Raw genomic sequence first — 21,140 nt, forward strand, 5'->3', positions numbered from 1 at the left:
AATCCTGGTTATGCCATGGTGTTTTTCTCCTAGTGTTTGATAATCCTGGGTATACCATGCAGCTTCACATCTAGTGTTTAGTTAGCTAGGTTACTTCAAATAGCTTTTCCTCTACTGTTCAATAATCCAGGGTACATCGGATAACTTTTACTCCAGTTCTGATGATCCAGGATATTTCAGATAATTTCTTCAGTGTTTAATAAAACTTTGAGGACAGCTGTTGAGTGGATTACTTTATTTTTAGAAAATTTATTACAACGTTTCGACCACTTGTGTGGTCATCATCAGGTAAATTTATGATATAGTGTTAAGTATTAGTAATTACTCAAGCATTTATTCCAATTTAGAATAGATATAAAGAGACACCTATATTTTGATATAAATTAGGTTTTAAATCACGGATAATTAATGCTTCTTTAATTTTCTTTCTATTGATTTTGTTTTCTTTACATAATTTAAAGTTGTTGTTATTGATTGGATGTTGATTTGTTATGCTGTGTTCATAAATGTATGATGGGGGATAGTTATGTAATGTCCCGTTTCACCTACATAAGAACTGTCGCATCTATTGCATTGAGATATGTAGATGCTGTCGTCATTGAAGTTATCTAAATAGGCCTTCTTTAGATGGTCTTTGATTTTTGTGCTCGGTTTTTCAACAAACACGACTTTATTATTAATGTTGTATTTTTTTTTTATACTTGTTTACAAATATTTATGACGGTTTTAGTTACATAACTATGATATGGTAAGATGTCTATTAATATGTCAGTGTTATTTTCACCATTCTTAGAGTTTATAGTGTTTTCTGTTTCTTTTTTGGTGTTGAATTTGTTTTTACATTTAGCTAAGGTTCTAATGACGATTTGTTTAGGGAAATTACTTTTGTTTATAAATGTCTCGGATATTGTTTCTAGTTCGTGTTGTAGATTTATGTCACTGCATATATTAAATGCTATGTTGTAAATACGTGATAATGTGCCGATTTTTTGTTGTGTGGAGTGGGTTGAATCCCACTTTATATAGTTGCTGTTATTACATGGCTTGTGATAGATTTTGGTGTTGAAACTATTAGTGTTTCTTTCTATTGCTATGTTCATGTAATTTAAAACTTGGTTTTCATTTTCTTCTTCGTAAGTGAATTTGATGTTATCATGGATGTTGTTTATGTGTTGTAGAAATGATTGTTGATGGTCGTTATTTTTGAAGCTACAAAATACATCATTGACATATTGAAACCAGTATGTGGGAGGGTTTAGAGCTGCATTGATGGCCAGACTTTCTATTTTGGAAATGAACAATTTGCACAATCCAGGCAATAAGGGGCTTCCCATCAATTTGTTCATATATTTTACCTTGACAGGTAAAACATATTTTTAATGTAAAGTGAAAGAAAGTTTTCAAAATTCAGGTTGTAAAGTAATATTTAAGACTTTTTTGATAATTCTAGAGCTAGGTTAGTTGCTTCCTCTATTGGTATCATAGTATGCATGGAGACCACATCAAAACTGTACATTTTGCGGTGATTGTTTAGGTTTTAAGATTTTTTTTTTTAATTTAGAACACTATCGATTTTGTAATTGTTGTTGTTGTGTAATAGTTTGATGAGAAAATCTAAAAATCGTGCAAGCTCATGATTATAACTGGCATAAGTAGAAAGTATAGGGTGGATGTCAATTGCATTTTTATGAATTTTTGGAGCACCAAACAAACAAGTGGTACATACATTGGTTACTCTTAAGATGTTGTTCATGTCTTCGATTATATCATTGTTCTTTTTTAACTTTAAAAGTAGGCTATTCAGTTGTTTTCCATAACATTCATTAAGGTTTGTGGTTAGTTCTCTAAATTTTGTTGAATCATTTAGATGTTCCATTAAGTTGTTGTAATCTTCTGTTTCTATAATTACAGTTTTTCCACCTTTATCAGCCTTTACAATAATAATTTGTGGGTTATTTCTTAGTTCTTTAAGGCTGATATTTGGCGTTTCGTGATATTTTGTTTATTTTTATGGTTTTTACGTAAATACCCTTGAATGAAATTTCTTGAGTGAAATCATATAGGTTTTGGTTGTCTTTGGGTATTTTAGGGAACCACATACTGTTAATATTTTTTTTCTTTTTTGCCTTGAAATATCTTTGTGCTCTTATCATCCGTTTTCATTTCTTGATGATCGATATCTGTTTCATTAACTTCAGTGGATGTGTGACTTTTATTTGTTGTATTAGTTCTTTGTTTATCTTTGACTGATTGTTGCACTAATCTTCTAGTTAAATCTTCTATTCCAGTTTTGATTCCTAAGGCTTGAACATTTTTTTTTGTCATTGCATATTTTAGGCTATTGTTTAAAATTCCTTCTTGCATTGGTGTTAGGGTTGTTTTTGATAAATTAACTGTATTAGTGGCTTTGTTTTTATTTTGTCGTTTTTATAGTCTATCTGATTCGTTTCTTTGATAAATTCAGATATTTTTTTAGTATGTCTAGTTTCAATTTTGTCTCGGTTGATGACTCCAAAGAGCAAACGTGAGTCATTCGACGTAGTTTTGGAGGTCAGAAGGTCGCGTAGTCGAATCTTCTTTTCTCAGGTTGTTGATGTCTCTGTATTTGTGTCTTATTGTTGCGTTTTGGATTTTCTTTTCTGCATTTTCGATGATGACTTGAATTTTTGGATTTTGTGTTTGATTGTTTAAGTCTATAAACTTAGGCATAACTTCTTCATATTTGCATCTCTTGAGAAATTTAAGGCTACAGATGATTTTTTTCTAACTTTACCTAGTTTTTTTTTTTGTGTGTGTGTGTTTTGGTGAATAGATCTTTTATTGTTATGCCATATTTTATTGTAAAATTTGTTGTTAAAGACATTTTATTTGAGACGGAAATCTTTTGAAGTTCAGCTTTTATATTGTAGGATCACTTTCAGTGGTAGACATTATATGGTAGGTTTCACAGGGTTATTGTTCTAGGAGAAGATTTCGAATCATGAGAAACATACTTTATTGTCTTTATGATATCCGAGGAGTTAGATTTGTTTGTGAATACAGTAAGATGATAGATATTATGTTGATATCATACCTGTGCATTTCTTGTATTGCCTTCTTTTTTTTTGTGAAATTAATGCTGTTGAAGCACAAATGTTTAGGCACGGCGAACGTGATACTGTGGTTTAAATTGGTTTGGCCTAGGCCAATAATAACATTAGGTCGTGTTTGTTCGAAAACCGAGCACAAAAATCAAAGACCATCTAAAGAAGGCCTATTTAGATAACTTCAATGACGGAAGCATCTACATATATCAATTCAATAGATGCGACAGGTCTTATATTAGGATTAAAGAACATAACAATCACACGTTTATGAACACAGCATAACAAATCAACATCCAATTAATAACAATAACTTTAAAATATGTAAAGAAAACAATATCAATAGAAGAAAAATTAAAGAAGCGTTAATTATCCGCGATTTAAAACCTAATTTATATCAAAATACAGGTGTCTCTTTATATCTATTCTAAATTGGAACAAATGCTTGAGTAATTACTAATACTTAACACTATATCATAAATTTACCTGATGATGACCACACAAGTGGTCAAAACGTTGTAATAAATTTTCTAAAAATAAAGTAATCCACTCAACAGCTATCCTCAAAGTTTTATTATTTAAATTAAAAGTGGATTTCCCTCTCCTTTCAACAGTAATTCTCCAGTGTTTGTTGGTCTAGGTTACTTCAAATAGCTTTTTCTTTAGTGCTCAATAATGCAGGGTACATTAGATAGATTCTACTTTAGTGTTCAGTAATCCAGGGTACATTAGATAGCTTCTTCTTCAGTGTTTGTTGGTCTAGGTTACTTCAAATAGCTTTTTCTTTAGTGTTCAATAATGCAGGGTACATTAGATGGATTCAGTTTTTGATTATTTGGGATACATCAGTTAGTTTCATCTACAGTGTTTAGCAATCCAGTATATTTCATATTACTTCTCCAGTGTTTGATGATCTAATATACATCACCTAATTTCACTATTATATTTGATGATTCCTTATACATTGGATAATCAAGAGTGTCAGTAACAGAATAATCAGTATTTAAGAATGCAGTAAACATATAGTTGTGCAATGTTTAGTGTTTGTTAACCCAGGGTTCATCATCTAATGTTTCCTTCATTACTTGATACATTGCATCACCTTTCCTTTAGTGTTCGATAATCCAAGATGCATCTTTGGTATTTAATAGTTTAAGGTATAGTATTTATATTACATTGTTTTTAGCAGTCCAAAATATATATTGTCTTGTGTTAATTTTTGTGCAAAACAAGTTATTTCTTCTTCACTAGTGTTCACTCATCAAAAGTAGATAAAGAATCTGTCACTCTAATACTAGAGAATATGTTTTTGTCAAATAATTTTTCTCTTTTTAAAATTATTTGTTTTAAATCATATACAAAACTTTGTGTTCAATAATATTTATATGTTTGGTTTTTGTTATTCATGTGATATTATGTTGTTCTGTACTTTGTTTGCTATTGTATTGTATTGGCTTGCTTACCTAGAACTACAGTGTCCCTAAACTAACATGTAAATTCAGATGGCTATAAGAGAAATACATTATTAATAACATGTTGCACATCTGTTTAGACCTTATAATATTTCAATCGATTCTAACTGACATATAAAGATTAGTTTCATGAAGTTTATTATGACTGATTTTGTGTAATACATATATTCAGTCTACTTTTTGATTTGGTGCATTCCTATTTTTGATTACAGGAAATAACAGTAAATTATCTTTTCCTAAACATGTTGAATTAATATAATGCTTCATAGCGGAATGTAAACAGAATTATTAACATTTCCATACAGAAGGACTTATTTTTTAGTATATTTTATGTTTTTGTGAGCTAGCATTGGTGGATACTTCTTGTAGTAATTATTTGACTACATGTACATGCAAGGTTTAATAAAATATTGTAAAATTTGAAGCTTTGTGGATTTTTTTTATGCTAAAACAAAGGTTATGTTACACAGCTTCTGATTGGATATTACTGAGAAGAACTACTCTTACATAAAACAATAAAAAAGTCCATTGATGGTTCAAAGGCTCACAGAAAGAAAAGTGTGGTAAACAAATTGAAAATCAAACATCCTTCTCCTAGTCTACTAGCAAGTAAGTAATTGATAAGGAATAAAGTCAGTAATTTCATTTTTAATTGTAGGCCCTTTTTTCCAATCAGTGATTCTCTTTGGGCTAGTAAAATTCTCTCAACTAGCATATAATTTAGAAAATATTTTAAGTACCCCATTAATATGAAAAGTTCTTATTAATTCATTGTATGCTTTATTTTGTTTAATAGATATTCTGGAGAATTATCTCTCTTATTTTCATAATATTAATTTAAATAGCATTTTTTACTCTTTTTTTATTTTCAAAATTTGGTGGTGTTGATATAATAATATTCTATGTAAACAGTAAATATAATTAGATTTAGATTTCAGGAGTGGAGAGTGAATACTTTAAGGTTTTTGTTGTGTTGCATGTAAGCATGATTAGAAAATCTCTATTATCATGTTGTACTACAATGTTTTTGTTATGCTACTGCAGCCATACTGGTTTGTTATAAAAAAAAATATCTTTAATAGGATTTCTACTGGTAGCTGTACTATTATTTATTTTGTTACTGCTTCAGACAAAATAATCATACCATATAACAATTTGGAAATGGCTAACCACCTGTAGAAATATTAAGGTTCTGAATGCACTCATGTTATGATTCATTTTTTGTGTAATGAATACATATTACATAATCCTTGACTTTATGAAGGCAAAAGCATTTGCATATACTTTTGGGTAAACAGTTTTATCAGAGAGTCTGCTTATACATATATCTCCCATTGGTTGACAATAATAATAATAACTATGTTAGTGATATTCCTAGAAAAATGGACTTGGTGTGGCTTATGACTCACAGGTTAGTTAGCTGAAATGTGAATCTGAAGGTCCATTCCATGAACTTGCACTCTGTACTTTGGGATCATGATGCATTTCAAGAAAGATGATCAAATTCCATTCTTCATTTAGAGTAGCTCAAGAGTTGATGGTGGGTGCTGTTGACTAGCTGCCTTCCCTCTAATCTAGTTCAAGATTATGGATGACTTACACATACACAGTCCACACGTATCTTTGTGCAAATATCCAAAATACAAGAGGAACACGTGCACACACACACACAAAAAAAAACTGGTAAAGATGCATCAACTGTTAAATGGATGTCTAACTTTGTTGAAAAGTGGGGGACAAAATAACATGAAAAACTTTATTTTAAATCATTGTTAAAAAGCTCTGATAAGTAAAGGAAGCATAGTTTTAGTGTTAAGTCGCAAAGAACAGTAAGTACTGTATAAACAGCAGTTCAAAATACTTGCCATGTCAAAAGCACTGTCATTATCTTGCAGGTGCAAACATTTAATCATGTGCTTGATCATTTTGTCAGTTTAACATAGTTGTTAATAATAATAAATACATATGTACAATAAATGAAAAAGTATGTGTTGGGGGATAGCTTGACCCTCTTGTAATCAGATGGAGAGCAGGTGGCTCTTCTACCCATGTGCAAAGTGTCTATGATCTGTTATATCTTGACACTAAACTTTGTGAGCCTATCTAAGTATATATATATATATAGTCATGCCACTGTGTTGTCAGGTTATAATATTAATAGAACATTGGATATTGTAATGTTTGTTTAATACAGTTTTGACATGAAGATATTGCATATCCCACTTTATATGTTTGATAAATTAAAACTTTGAAATTTCTTATAAGTTAAAATTCTGAGCCTTGTCTAAGGTCATGCTAATTCAATTTTAATTGTTACTCACTATGGCTTGAAGTGATCAAGAATGTTATCTGGTATTTTATCCATCATCTACCTGTGTGAGGTTAATTTACAGCTGAAACATGGAGTACATATTCTTGTGATCCAATTTTGTGATTAGTCAGTGATGAGAAGAATGCAGATTGTGAGAATAACTTTGTGACAGATTTATTTCTACCTTGGAGTTTAGACAGGCAGTGAATTCTTACCAATGTCTTTCTTAGTTCATCTTCAGAACTAGTGTTCCAAATGCCATTTTCTATGCTTAATTCTTGATTTTTACACCATCAGACCTAGTTTACTTATAGATAAAATTTTATTTCAATCAAAATACATTTTAATTGATATTCAAATCTTATTTTACGAAAAATTTGCTAAAACACAGTTTAATTCAATTGGTATAAAATTTAAGACTATTTTATGCAGAAGGCATATGAGGTTAATATAATGTTTCACCTATCATCACTGTTAATGATGCATGATCAGATTTAGAGGAATACAACACTGCATGGTAAAATTACAGTTAATCTTATCAAAGATGATACCATAAGTTAGAAAAAAGAAAATATTCCTAGATTAATTATCACTAGAAAAAAAAAAAATTACCATGGCTCCTTCATGGTATATCAGTACAACTGTAATGTCAACAATATCTAAAACACAACTGTACCATGTTAAAACCTTTTTTATTCATAAGCAAACTGCATAATTATGTTTATAGTTTTCCTGAATTTTCAATTCATAATGTAAAAATGTTTAAACAGCAATTCACTTAATTTCCATTCTGGCTTGCAATTAATTTTCAAAGAATATTAACCACAACTGGTTGGAAAAGTTGTTGGTAATTACATTATGCCATCACAACTAACAATATGAACTATAAATCTGTAGAGTTGATGTTATATGAGGTTTTTACAAAATAAATTTATTTCATTAAACTACTTAAGACATACATCATAAATCTTTATTATTACTATTAAGCTAGAAAATCATTATCTCATGATTATAATTTTTTTTATTCACAGAGAGCCACATATTATTTTGTAATATTGGGTATTAACTATGAGAGTTTAATATAGGCTAAAAAACTGTAATCAAAAGCCCTGATGTTGGTAGCTGTATTACCAAAACTAGTCAGCTGAAACAATTAAGAAAGAGTTTATCTTTCACTGTGTGAAACAAATGTTGGTTTTGTTTTTTACTCTATATATATATATGTCTGATATCTAAAATCTGAATGGGGTCTATTTTAGGTGGTTTAAAATAAGTTAAACGTGTGAAAATCACCATGCTTTCAAATGAAACTATTAAAATCAAACTATCAATTTAAAGTGGAGATTTTTTTAAGTATAACAGATTCACACCTGTAGCACATTTAATCTTTGTGGAATTAAAAGTTTATTACAAAATATTTTTTTAATCTCTAGTAGTATGCAGTTTATTCTTTTACTAAATAATATCTGAGGCATGCAGCAACTATTTGAGGAATTTATTTAAATCTTAGTTAATTGTGTGAGAGATCAAACTGAAACTAAAATCTGGATTCTATTAACATTACCTTTAATTGATATAGTTTTATATACATAGTAATGCTTTATGTATTTAAAAATGCATCCTAAGAAGTAACATCTCATCAACCCAATTATTAAACAGTTGCCATGAATGTTTTAAAACTATACTTATTTTTGAGTAACATTTAATTATTTTGTTTAATAAGTGTTTCTCCTGTAGTATGTTTTTTACAGAATTTTACCCTAACCATAAATAGCATATTATGAGCTGTAACTTGTAATAAATAGTTGGTTTTGAATAAGGTACAGAGAAAATTAGCTTGAACTTCAAGGTTTTTTAGATGCAGCAGAAACACTTTATTTAAATATAAATAAATATTAAAAAAAGTTTTAAACATGGTTTATATATAAAATACAAGAAAATGTATCAAACTTGGCTTAATGATAATAAGGCACCAATGTCTTTCAACATATGTTATAGTTAATGGGATTATTAATTTAAAACTACTACGGTGGTGTGGTTAACAAAAAAAATAACGTTTTTTAAAGATTAGTTTACTTAGTGAATATTATATATATTATAATTAAAACTCAGTATGAGTTTTTAATTTGTTGAGTTCCTAATAAATGCATTTACCATTATACAACTTTTTGCTTACAAATGTCTTAAAAATCCACTTAAAATATGTTTTAGCTGTGTAGTCTTGCTGATCAGTAGAATTAATCATACACTGTTTTGCTAACTTTAAAATGTCTAAAACATGATTCATTCACTCTATGCAACTGTACAAAGTCAATAGTTCCAGCCCATAGCATTCAAAGAATAAAGTTAATAAACCTCAGGAAAGAATGTATAACTAAATTGTTCATATATTTTGAAATTTATAATAAATGTTCTTGTTTATTTTATAAACAGCAATAATTATTTAAGTTTAATTACTCCAAATTATTTATTTAAGTATACTTCTTGGTGTGGTGATTAACAAAGTTATAGTGTACTTCTTTCCTGAAGTTTGATTTGGTTTGTTTTGAATTTTACGCAAAACTACACGAGGGCGATCTGCACTAGTCATCTAGAGAGAAGGCAGCTAGTCATCACCACCCACTGCCAACTCTTGGGCTACTCTTTTACCAATGAATAGTGGGATTAACTGTCACATTATAATGCCCCCACGGCTGAAAGGGCGAGCATGTTTGGTGTGATGGGGATTCAAACCCATGACCCTCAGATTGCAAGTTGAGCGCCTTAACCACCTGGCCATGCCAAATCTCTTTCCTGAAGTATCAACTACATCCTTGATGACACAGGTAGAATGGAGGTTACAAACAAAAAATTCCGATACACATATACTCAGAGCAACTTTTTTTTTTTAAGTTACATATAAATAACCACAAACAATATAACATAACTTAGTGATGCAGTATATAACAATCCTATATTAAACTTCAAGATGAAAAATTTTTTAAATCAACCAGTTCTCACTCACAAACACTTTTCAACTTTCTCACTGGATTACAAGAAAACATGGTATATAATTCTATCTTTCTTTTTTTTTATGCTATGGACAGTTTATTTCTTGATTTGAGACCATTATTTCTGTACAAATGCCATTAAGTGGTTTTGGTCCTTAATTTATAGCTTCACAGTTTATCTTGACCACATGCTTTTACTTCTAAATTAAGTATCATAGCCAAGAAGTGATTGAAAAAAGATAAAGAAAATAAAGCTGGACCACTTCATATCACAAAAATGTCCTTAAACAGCAAAATCCCACATTAAAGTAGGAGTCTTGAAATTTTTATCATCTGCAGATAACAGTTCAAAAGGGTCATAAGAAGTCTTCATGTTAGATAAAAGTGGGTCATGGTTATTAGAGATACTATAGTTGGGTTGAGTGTTGCTCACTTTTGTTTCACTAGTAGAAGGAATCGTCAAACTTGTGGGAAGCATCATGGCATCCAGCCAATCTGTGAGTTCAAAGTCCATTTCTGGGTTATGAAATTCTACAGCATCAGTAGGAGTTGGAGTTTTTATGAAGTGCCTTCTTGTAACAGGCTGGTTCATAATTTGGTTTGATTGCTGGTTATAAGTACTGCTGTGATCCATCTTCTGCTTCTCACTAATACCCAACACTTCAAGTTCACTTCCTTCAAAGTCATCTAAGTCCAAGTGCTTATCAAAGTCTAGAATTATAGGGGTATTGTGGCCTATCTCATTCAGAACAGTAGATGTTGGGCTCATGGCTAAACTTGCTGGCACAAAAGGAGCTAGACTGGAATCAGAAGCAACAAGAGAAGATGGGACAGCTTGGTAAGGGGACTGAGGCATTTGCACAGAAGGAGCTGGGCTAGAACTGGAGGTAGCAAATGGAGATGGGACAGTTAGATGAGAAGGTTTGGAAACTGGCACAGAGTGAGCTGGTCTGGAATCAAAATCAACAAGAGGAGGTGAGACAGAAGACTGCACCATAAGAGTTTCATGAGTTGGCAGAGATGAAGGTGTAGATGGTGTTATGAGTGGTGATGTAGATGTTGCTGATGTAACCACTGGTAATGCTGTTTGCCATGACTTAATTACATCTAGAGGTTCAGGAGTTGGAGTAGGTGGTTCCTGAGCAGCACTAGGTGGCAGTTCTAAATGAGTAAAAACTACAATTTAAATCTGGTATTTTTAAGAACTGACTGTTTTTTCTCTGTAAATAATGATGTGCATTTAATACACAGATAATAAATAAATATATATATATAGAGAGAGATTTTTTTTTCTTTTTAGACAATGATTTATAATTTAGATGGCATATAGTTTCAACATTATGATGTAACATAACTGGTAAAGCTATATATTTCACCCTTGCAGTTTAGAATATCCTGTAGTCAAATACATTAAGGTGAATTTTTCTAAATTTTCATGCAAGTGTTATGCATGTACTATAATATTCTTTTGAGCTAAAGGTTGTAAACATGTGCTAATCCCTTTATTAAATATACCAATGGCTCAAAATCCATATCACTTGGACCTACATCTATTCCTCCTGAAGATGGAGAAGTCAATTTCAAAGGATGACACATATACTTCTACAAATTAGCATGAGAGGTTTTCTCCCTTATAAATGTTATTTGGAATAGTCAGTGAGGTATTCAGCATTGGATTTTGGCATGCTGCAATTTTAATGTTTCTGCCTGAATTAAGACAGTAAATCAGAAATAGATTCCTATACACAACAATTGTGAATAAAAACTTTGTCTTGTTTTCCATGTATTTATGTATTTCTTTCCTTTGCTGCCTGTTTCAATTACTCTATGAATAACATTTCTGGAATTTGAAGTTTGTAGATATTTTAAAATTTTATATGCTGGATATCAATTTACCTAAATACCACAAAAGCAAGAACCATTTTTTTGTTAATTTTTTTACATGTTTTTGACATAGAATTTTTGCATGTTTCACTGACTCTTCTGGGGATTCCTTTAAAACTACAATAAATAAAGAAAAGGTGGTCATTAAATGTGACTTTGGTACTTCTTGAATGGTTACATACCTCCATTTTTTATCAAGATCTCCAAGACATCATCAACTACTTGACTTTTGACAGACTTGTGATCAAAATGATAGTCATTGGGATTATTCATCAAAGACAAATAGGACTGCTAAAAAATTTTAGAAATAATACATTTTGTTTATTAATCTGGTTTTTAATTTATACACAGAAATCATCTTTTCTAAGATTTTGTTTTTAAATAAAACAAAAATGTCTGAGGTTTTATCAACTAAAATGTTATATTTTGTGATGTACGCCCTACGAAAGTCAAATGTTGAACATCACAAAAATATATATGTAAAAAGTTCAGTTCTACAGTGATAGCCCAGGATCATTAAATCTTAATCAGTATGTTGAGAAACTCCTAAAAGGGCTTGAACTCCAACCTCTTAACTCACATTAGTATTGTGAAACCAAATTATACAATTCAAGACTTAATCAATTTTCATCTTGAATGTCAGTTCCAAAAATAAATTTGATAATTATTAGTTGTTATCACCGATTGCATGATTAATTGTTATACCTAAATACAATTGATTACATGTACAAATGATGCTATTCAACAAATTTAAGCCAAAGTTAATAGTAATGTCATATTTTATATTCTTATAAGTTAGGGTTTATACCTGTGATAAGCAATAGTATTATATTTCCTGTGTAAACTCCATGACTACCCTATTCACACCTTAAATAAGCTTGGAATGTAAATAATGTTACAAGGGAACAGTTAAGCTAACTAATTTTTTCTTTAAAGAACATGTATATATATAATTTATTAAACATTGAGATATTTCGTTTTAATTCAGTTTTTACCAGCTTTGACTTATTCAACTGTTTTGTGGCTTCATCACAGTCTGGAGGAGACCATTTGATCAGGAACTGTGGATCTCCTTCGGTCTTGGTTGGGTCAGACTTGATAGTCATTATGGTGCTAATGTTGAATGATAAAAAATGCTTAAAGTACATCTCAAACACTGGACCATACACGAGATAAGTGTGTCCTCATTAATAACTATCACATTTAAGAAACTTAAATATCTCATGAGCTAAAGAAGATGATCTTTACAGTAAATTCATCCTCAGTTAGTGAACTTACCAGCACTGAGTTCACTAACTGAATATGAAGATCACCATTAAATTTAATAGATTTAGGAATTTTGTTGCATTCCTTTGTTTGTATTTATAGTTTTTCTCTAGAAAATTTTAATCAATAAATTTTAAAGATTACTTCAATTAAATAATGACTTTTATTTGGAAACAACAGATAACCAAATTGGCTGGAAGATACTGTTAAGAGCTGTCCACCTTAACTAGATTTTGTTGGTTATGCCAAAAGGCCATTCATTGGTTTTTACTTTTTTCTAAGTATTTAAAAGCACTTAAGCTGTTTGGGGAAAGAAAGACGAAACTCAGTAATACCAAAAATTCATATAAATGCAGATAAGATTATTTATTTGAAGATTCTAATATTACTGTTATTTTTTGTGTACATATCATGCACGTATGCAGGGGCGGGCAAACCCCTTACTTTTGTGATTAAGTATTAACATTGTTTGGCTTGAAATAGTCACATGACTCCAAAGCCCATAGCATTAGGATGTTGATTGTGCTTCACACAATATGTGTTGGCTTTTAATCTCACAAATTAGAACCCCCTTTCAAACATTCTGCATACAGGCCAGCGTACATAATTTCTTCTCTGGTTATTCAAGTCAGCTCCTCTTTTTAAATTATTATATCACTTATTTTCTTTTAGTACTAATAGAAATACAAGAGGCTAGTAAGCTTAGCATTTTTTTAGCTAAAAAATGTTCACAGGAAATCTTTCCATTTTTTTTAATTCAGACTACTCATCTTTGAATGTAAGTATATTTCATTTAATACTCATTTCTGAATGGAAACATACGTACATAAATGCAGTGTCATAAAGTTTGTTCTGAAGTGTGCTATGTCAACTACTTCTTATTTGGAACATGAATAAGTTAACATTTTTAATCACAGTAAAGCCACTTCAAAATTAATTTTACATTGATATTTAAAGTTTCCTAATATATACCTTGACAATCCAATTTCTGCATTTTTCAGCAAGCAGAATTGAGTACAGAAGTGCCTTACAATCTAAGCTAAGGGTTAAACCACTAACACTTTCTTAACAACTCAAATCACTACATCCTTTCCGTCACCTAAAAAACATCTTGGGTCTTATCTCAGGGAAAATGTGGGATTATCATTAATTGGACATCCCAACTGAACCTGAATCTAGTAGCAGTTAACCCACTAGCAGTTGCTAATAAGTTACTTTATAACAACTCAAGCTACCACATGCTGACCTCAGTAATACTCAGAAGTTAATGCTATATAAATATCAACAACACCAGTGAAGAAGAAAATCACATTTCTACAGGTTTGATTTCTGATCAGAAAAGTGAAAAATTTTCATAGAAAAACTGTAGTGACAGAATCTGTCAGTAAAATGTTAATATTAACTTTTGATAGAAAGTTCTTAAATGTTGTTGAAAAAAAGGTTTAATAAATTTTTTTATCTAAATCTTGAAGTTAATCCACATAAATGTAAATATTTCTCTTCATATATCATACACGCGTACATTATAGTAAAATATTTACAATTGTAGTGTAGCTAGAGGGTCACCTATAACGTTTAGGGTGACATGATGTCCCAGTTTTTTAGTAGTTTTTTCTCGGGACACACAAATATTCCAGTTTTATGATAAAGGCATGAAACTGTCACTCACATTGAATCACGAATGTGTCAAGCCTACTTGACTTGCTTGTTGTTGTAATACATACCCTCTTACTGCCAAACTCTCTTGAAATTTCCATCTGCATGTGACGAGAAACCCAGGTGTGTGCATGATTTTGAATTAGTAGTAATACTGTAGTAGATTTAAAGCAGTTGGTGGATGACATCAGAGACAGTTCTCTAAAATATTTTTATTACTGAAAGTGTTTAACTTATCATACTGCCAAAATGAAAGTGTATTGTCTCAGATACTGTAAAAGCAGACTTCCATTTTTTAAAGGCATGTGAATTCGATAACACAGTTGAGTGTACTATTTGCAAAGCTCTTTGAATTATGAATCACACTGCCAAGAAATTACCCAAGGACCATTTTGAAATTATGGACAAGGGCTGGACTGTCCCGGTTTTTTGGTTTGGAAATCTGTTCACCCTAGTCATGTTTTATAGGTTGAGAAATAAATAAAATGAAAATATTTATATAAACCTATCTTAGATAGTTTAAACACAATATCAGTATTATAAGAATCTATTATTTAAAGCATTACCTTCTTAAAAGTTAAATAAAGTACAAAACATACTGTATAAAAGCTTTCAAAATATTTGATCTTAAACATCTTTTGCTATTTGGTTCTTGGTGAAACCTATCTAAAATCTAAACGTTATTTGTTTATGATGTTTTAAGGTAATTTTGTATTTAAATATTTACTGAATAATTCGATTATCAGTGACAGGAAACCAAGCTGCTTTTATATGCCAGGGCAAGAAAACCTTATTAGACGTTGGTATGATTGTTAGGTGCTAAAAATGAGAAATGCATAGTTCAGAAGTCAAAACAGTATGAACAAAAAAATTATTAGTTTACCACAGAAAATTAAACTATTTCTGTGCTTTTCCATCAATTATTTTGTGTTTAAAAGATGAATGAGGAATTCTAATGATGCCTGAAATTGAGATTATATTATTTATAGCTACAAGCAAAAACATGTACTTTAGGGACACTAATTTTGGAGAGTTTTATTTGTATATTTATTTTTCAGTGTTTCAATTTTTGTCAAATCTTGTGTTTATTTAGACTTATTTGTATCTGTCACATGGTTTTCATTAGCAGTAACTCATTACCATGTCATAGGGCAGATTAAAAGGTTGGTTGTCAATGTTAAAACAATAAAAAAAGTGTATCTCATTTGGACCAGTCAGTATATGTAACAGATTATGAGAACTCATAACCATGATCAGTGGTTATACTAAAATAATTATGCTGCAGTTTTATAATTATCAGAAGCTCTTAAAATTTTGTGTTGAAGTTCTGCCAAGAAATTTGTATTCACTGGCATTTTCAATAATTTCAAGCTTTTATTTTTTTTGCTTTTCTGTTCTAGTGTGGTATGTCTAGGATTAACCTATGACAAAATTACATAATTTTCACGATAAATGCTTGTTTGACGACGTAGTATACAGAAGGACAATTGTGATTTGTTGGAAATGGAATGAAAGAGACAAGACATAGTGTGAAATTGAAATGAAAACACAGTTTATTTATAGAAGAAGATTTAAGAAACTCTGGCTGTGTTGGACTGTTGTGCTAAGTTAAAAAAAATGGAGAAAAAGGTAGAAGTAAAAATAAATTGTATTGGATTAAAAGAAAAACTGCATTTGATTATATAAATATGCAAACAATAGCTTTACTTTTATATTGTTACGTCTCCATTCGTTCGTTAATTTTCCGTAAAAATTCTTACAGAAGAAACTTTATCGATATAAATCCTTTCTTAAATAAAACTGGTTTATTATTTCTGAATACAATTTTGCGATACACTTTATTTCAACAGTTGCTCTATAACAAACGCTATAATTCACAACGAATGTCTCACGTGCTCAACAATATTCTCTCTGTCCGCAGTTCAATTACTCATTACCTCGCGTTCAGTTCTTACTGATTTATATATACAAGACTACGACTTATCTTGTAGGTTCTCGACAATTTAGGAAGGGACGTGAACGTTCGAGAAGGACGTGGCGTGATACTTGTCACGTGACCTCCGTTGTCGCAATAATATGAATTAAAAATGAAAGATGTACGATTAACAGTGGATGAGACTTTAACAGCAAGTTCTGACTCTGTTTGAAAATTTCAAATGTGAAAGTGATACTGATCAATCAGATAATTGGACACAAATATCTGAAAATATCTCTGCTCCTTGTAAAAACTGTAGAGCAATCCCTCACACACAAGATAAAAAGAGGCACAATCCAACTATCCCATGAAAAAGTAAATAGTTTCTATGATAGAATTCTGCTACAAAAAGCAGCATCTTGGGTTAAATTTAGGATATGACTTTGACTAAATTTACTATGTTCCATATTAGAACTTCTGATATGGTACTTACCTCCCCCTCACAAGAATAGCTATTCTCGTTCAGTGGTGCCCTCTATATGCGAACATTTTCTTTATACAAGCCTTGTGCTCCCCCCTTGTTGGAATTAACACATTCCAACGTGTCTCTTATGCAAATCATCATGCATCATTTATTAACCAATAGTAGCATAGTATGCTCACGTGACTCCTTCTACACTCCTCTACTTTCACTTCTCATTTGGCAGCTTTTGAGTGCAGACATATTCTTTTGTGCTTCGCGCTTCCTGTGTAACACATCTTGATTTTCGTTTGAAGTGGTTCTATTTTCCTCCTCCCGAGTTTACCGTTCCTGCCAGTTCCAGCCTGATGATGCATCTAGGCCTTCCTTGGTTTTCACGGATTTTGTATCTCAGGTTTGTGATGTTTTGTCTCTTCCCCTATTTCTTATTCTCCTCATCCTTCTTTGTTGCATGAGCATTCTTCTCAAACATTTTTGGTATTTTCTTCCTCTCCTCATATTAGGGTCCATGCAGATCACTTTCTTTCCCAGTTAGGTGAAGGGATCAATATGCCATGCCCCCTGAAAGCCTCTGATCAGTACGCCCTTACTTTCCATTGGGCAGAATATGTTTTTGGATCACCATTTTTGGGGTTTCTTATTACCTCTTTGGGGGTGGCTCTTGAATCTAATGTTAGTCTCACACATGCCCAATATTCTCGCCTTTGTCTTACACTTACTACCCTTTTCCGGTATGTGTCCTCTATGAATCTCCTCTCTGAGGCTCTCCACAGACATCCAGAGGGATTTTCTGCTGATACCCTTCACCTTCCCTCTTCCACTTTGGCCCATATTTCATCCTCGACTCTGTAGTTACATACGTGGTTTCTTTGTTTTTGAGATCTTATCGGAAGGGGCTCCATTTTGGCTCGTGATAATTTACCCTCCACTTATCTCAGGAATTTATATCTTGCTCCTTTTCTTCAACATCATGTCTTTGACACTGTCCCTGATGATATCGAACAGCAGGTAACATTCGCCAGACAATAAACTACCCTTTCACCTTTGTGGCCCATTTGTTTCGACCAGTCTCCCATGCCACATATTCCCATTTCCCAACCTTCGCCCTCCCACTATGGAGTCCTTTCTCACCCTAAGATGGGCGTTTTTCCCAGGATTGTAGATGACAAAAATGGATATTTCCGATGCCTATCTCCAAATCCCGATTGCCCTCCAATCCCGTCTTTATCTTCAGTTTGTTCATTTCAGGGTGGTTTACCAATTTTGGGCTCTCTCCTTTGGACTAGCCTCGGCTCCATACATCTTTTGATGCATCATTCGGGCCTTTGCTCGTAATATTCATATGTAGAAGTTGACCAATCACACTCATCAACTCCTTTCTGTGGCAGCTCGAATGGTCTGGTTGATAAAATTGGAGAAGTCAGTCCTTCAACCTACCCAATGCTTAGTGCATTTGGGGATCTTATTCAACATCAACATCAGTCGAGCTCTCCCTTCTCCTTTATGCCTTAGTTCTATGGAACTTTTAGTTCACTGAGCCCTCTCAGCTTGGTCACTTAATGCTCAAAAGTTTCTATTGCTTTTGGGGATGTGGTCTTCCATGACTGCATTGGTCCCCCTCGGTCGTGTCCATATGAGATTTCTGCAGTGGACATTTCACAAATGATGGAACCTTGCACAGGATCCTCTTTCACCACCATTTCCCTTCCTCCTTCCCTAAGAGTCCATTTGCTGTGGTGGCTCAACAAAGCCCATGTGTCAGTGGGTGTGCCATTTCCTCCTTCATGTCTGGATATCTATCTGTTCATGGTTGCTTCCCTTCAGAGATGGGGGCTTGGGTCAATCGCCATGAAGCTTCAGGCCATTGGTTCTCGAACTTCTGGTGGTTCATTGGGCATTATCTCACTTCCTTTCTCTTGCCCGTCAATATCTGGTGATGGTTCATTCCAACAACTCTATGGTAGTGGCTCATATCCACCACCAAGGGGGTACTTGGTCTAGAGATCTTTGTTTCCAGACCATGGATCTTCTATACTGGGCCCAGACACACCACATTCCTCTTCTTGTATGTCATGCTGCAGTGGAGCCTTGGAAATCAGGGTTGTACTGGCCAATGGGGTGCCATCAGGAGGACCCGGCAAGGAGTGGAGTGTACCAGAGAAATCACCCAATGAAGCAAATAGATGGGAGGGTACACATAAAGGTAGTTGTGAGAGCAATCCTGGCTGAAGGCATCGACAGCCAGAGCCTGTGGATGTGGGACAGGTAACCAAAAGAGGGGCAACATTTTATTGAGGCCCATTGCAAATGCATCCAATTGTGGAGAACCCCATAGGTAGAAAGGATCTCTGAAAATGAACATATCTAATGATCACTCCATGGGATAGAATTGGTCTGGTCATGAAAGACAATCCACTAACAGATTGAAAGCACTTCTGCTCCTCTCACCACCTGACCCTCTTTCACTGTTTCCCTTTCTTCTGCATCAACCTCAATCCCCCACTCCCCATCCTGTATCTTTATGCCTGGCTTTTGTCCAGTCATTGGCAAGGAGATCTGGCTTCACATGTCAAGTTGCCTCCGTGTAGCTACTTCCATTTGTCCATCTTCCAGGGAAGTTTACTAGTGCAAGTGGAAGGTCTTAGGCTGTTGATCTATTGGCAGGGGATTTCCTGCCACCAAGGCTATACTGGCTTGGGTGGCAGAATTTCTCATCTGGCCCTTCATCCATGGATCTCCAGTCTCTTCAATTTCTGGATATAGGGCAGCCTTTTCACATACCTTCCATTTCTCCAGATACTGTATGGTTTATACTTCCCCTGTTCTCACTATGCTCATGCATTCCTTTTGGATTCAGAGGCGTTCTCCCCTTCTGGATTGGGACATTAATGTGGTCCTCAATGCCCTGACTCTCCCTCCATTTGAACCACTTTCCTCGTGTTCCTTATTGCATTTGTCCCCTCAGACCTATTTCCTTCTCCTTTTGACATGTGGACATTGTTGATCTGATTTATTTATTTGCTGTTGACGTTTCACCTACCGTTTATCTTCTCCTTTATCATGATCGTTCATTTCTCCCTAAAACTGCAGTGGTTCAAGAAGGTTGTTCTTCCTTTTCTCCTATTTCCCTACCTTCTATCTCCCATCTTTACCCTTGCATGGACCCCAATAGACTGCTATGTCCTGTCAGGGCCCTACAGTGTTATATTGCATGTACAGCTACCCTCTGTGGTACGCACAACCATCTTTTCATTCCCTAACAATCCTCCTCCCTTCGTAATCTTTCCCTTTTTTACCCTTATGAATTGGATCCTCCTTCTGGTCAATTTGGCCTATTCCTCTTTACCTTCTTCCTTCCTTACCTTGTTCCATGTGTCCACCCATCAATTTCATCACCTCAAATTTTCCTTCGCTTCAAATCTTTGTCATCTGTTAAAGCAGATTCTTCAAGCTGGCATGTAGACCATGCCCAGTAAAGCAGAAAGGGATAACTGCCCTTACCTGGCATGCCTTAAGTGAATAACTTGGTATGGTCTGCTTTTCAAAATAGGGTATCCTGGTCACCCATTGCACTGTCTCCAGTGGTAACATTCCTCCGGACTCTCCAATGCATACTCACCTCCCTTCTTTGAGTAGAGTATGCGAGTTCTTGCCACTTTCCAGTTCCAAGCCACTGGGGTGGTTGACCATGGAAGCACCCTCCTGAATGGCTATATTCAATTGAGAGTAGGGCTGTGGTATTCTGCTGCTGTAGGTGCAACATGGCTTCCACAGGAATTGATCCATCCCCTTGCTGGTGGATGTGGCTTCCTGATACTATTTACACTATCACAGGAGTTGATCTGTCACCTTCCTGAAGGATGTGGCCTTCTGATACTATTTACATATTCAACAATATCCACAACCACTGGAGTTGATCTGTTACTTTATAAGCTGATGTGGCCTCCTTATACTATTTACAATACTGTAGAATTGATCCATCACCGAAATGGTCGACATGGCCTCCTACTATTCATTTAAACATACAGTTGAGTTGATCTGTCATACATGGTTGGGAGCCCTCATCCTACCTTTGCATAGAC

At 33.3% G+C, this 21,140-nt stretch overlaps 1 protein-coding gene across 1 annotated transcript in view; it reads left to right on the forward strand.

Annotated features, from left to right (window-relative positions):
• The window catches only part of LOC106469568 (thymidine kinase, cytosolic-like), a 52,890-nt gene that overhangs the window by 27,867 nt on the left and 3,883 nt on the right, over positions 1-21,140 (forward strand). Inside the window, exon 8 of the transcript XR_002612873.1 lies at positions 5,026-5,164. The gene's annotated coding sequence lies outside the window, so the exon portion shown is untranslated. The remainder of the gene's footprint in view (positions 1-5,025; positions 5,165-21,140) is intronic.

Source organism: Limulus polyphemus, unplaced genomic scaffold (assembly GCF_000517525.1).
Source record: "Limulus polyphemus unplaced genomic scaffold, Limulus_polyphemus-2.1.2 Scaffold3549, whole genome shotgun sequence".
NCBI classification, from domain to species: domain Eukaryota; kingdom Metazoa; phylum Arthropoda; class Merostomata; order Xiphosura; family Limulidae; genus Limulus; species Limulus polyphemus.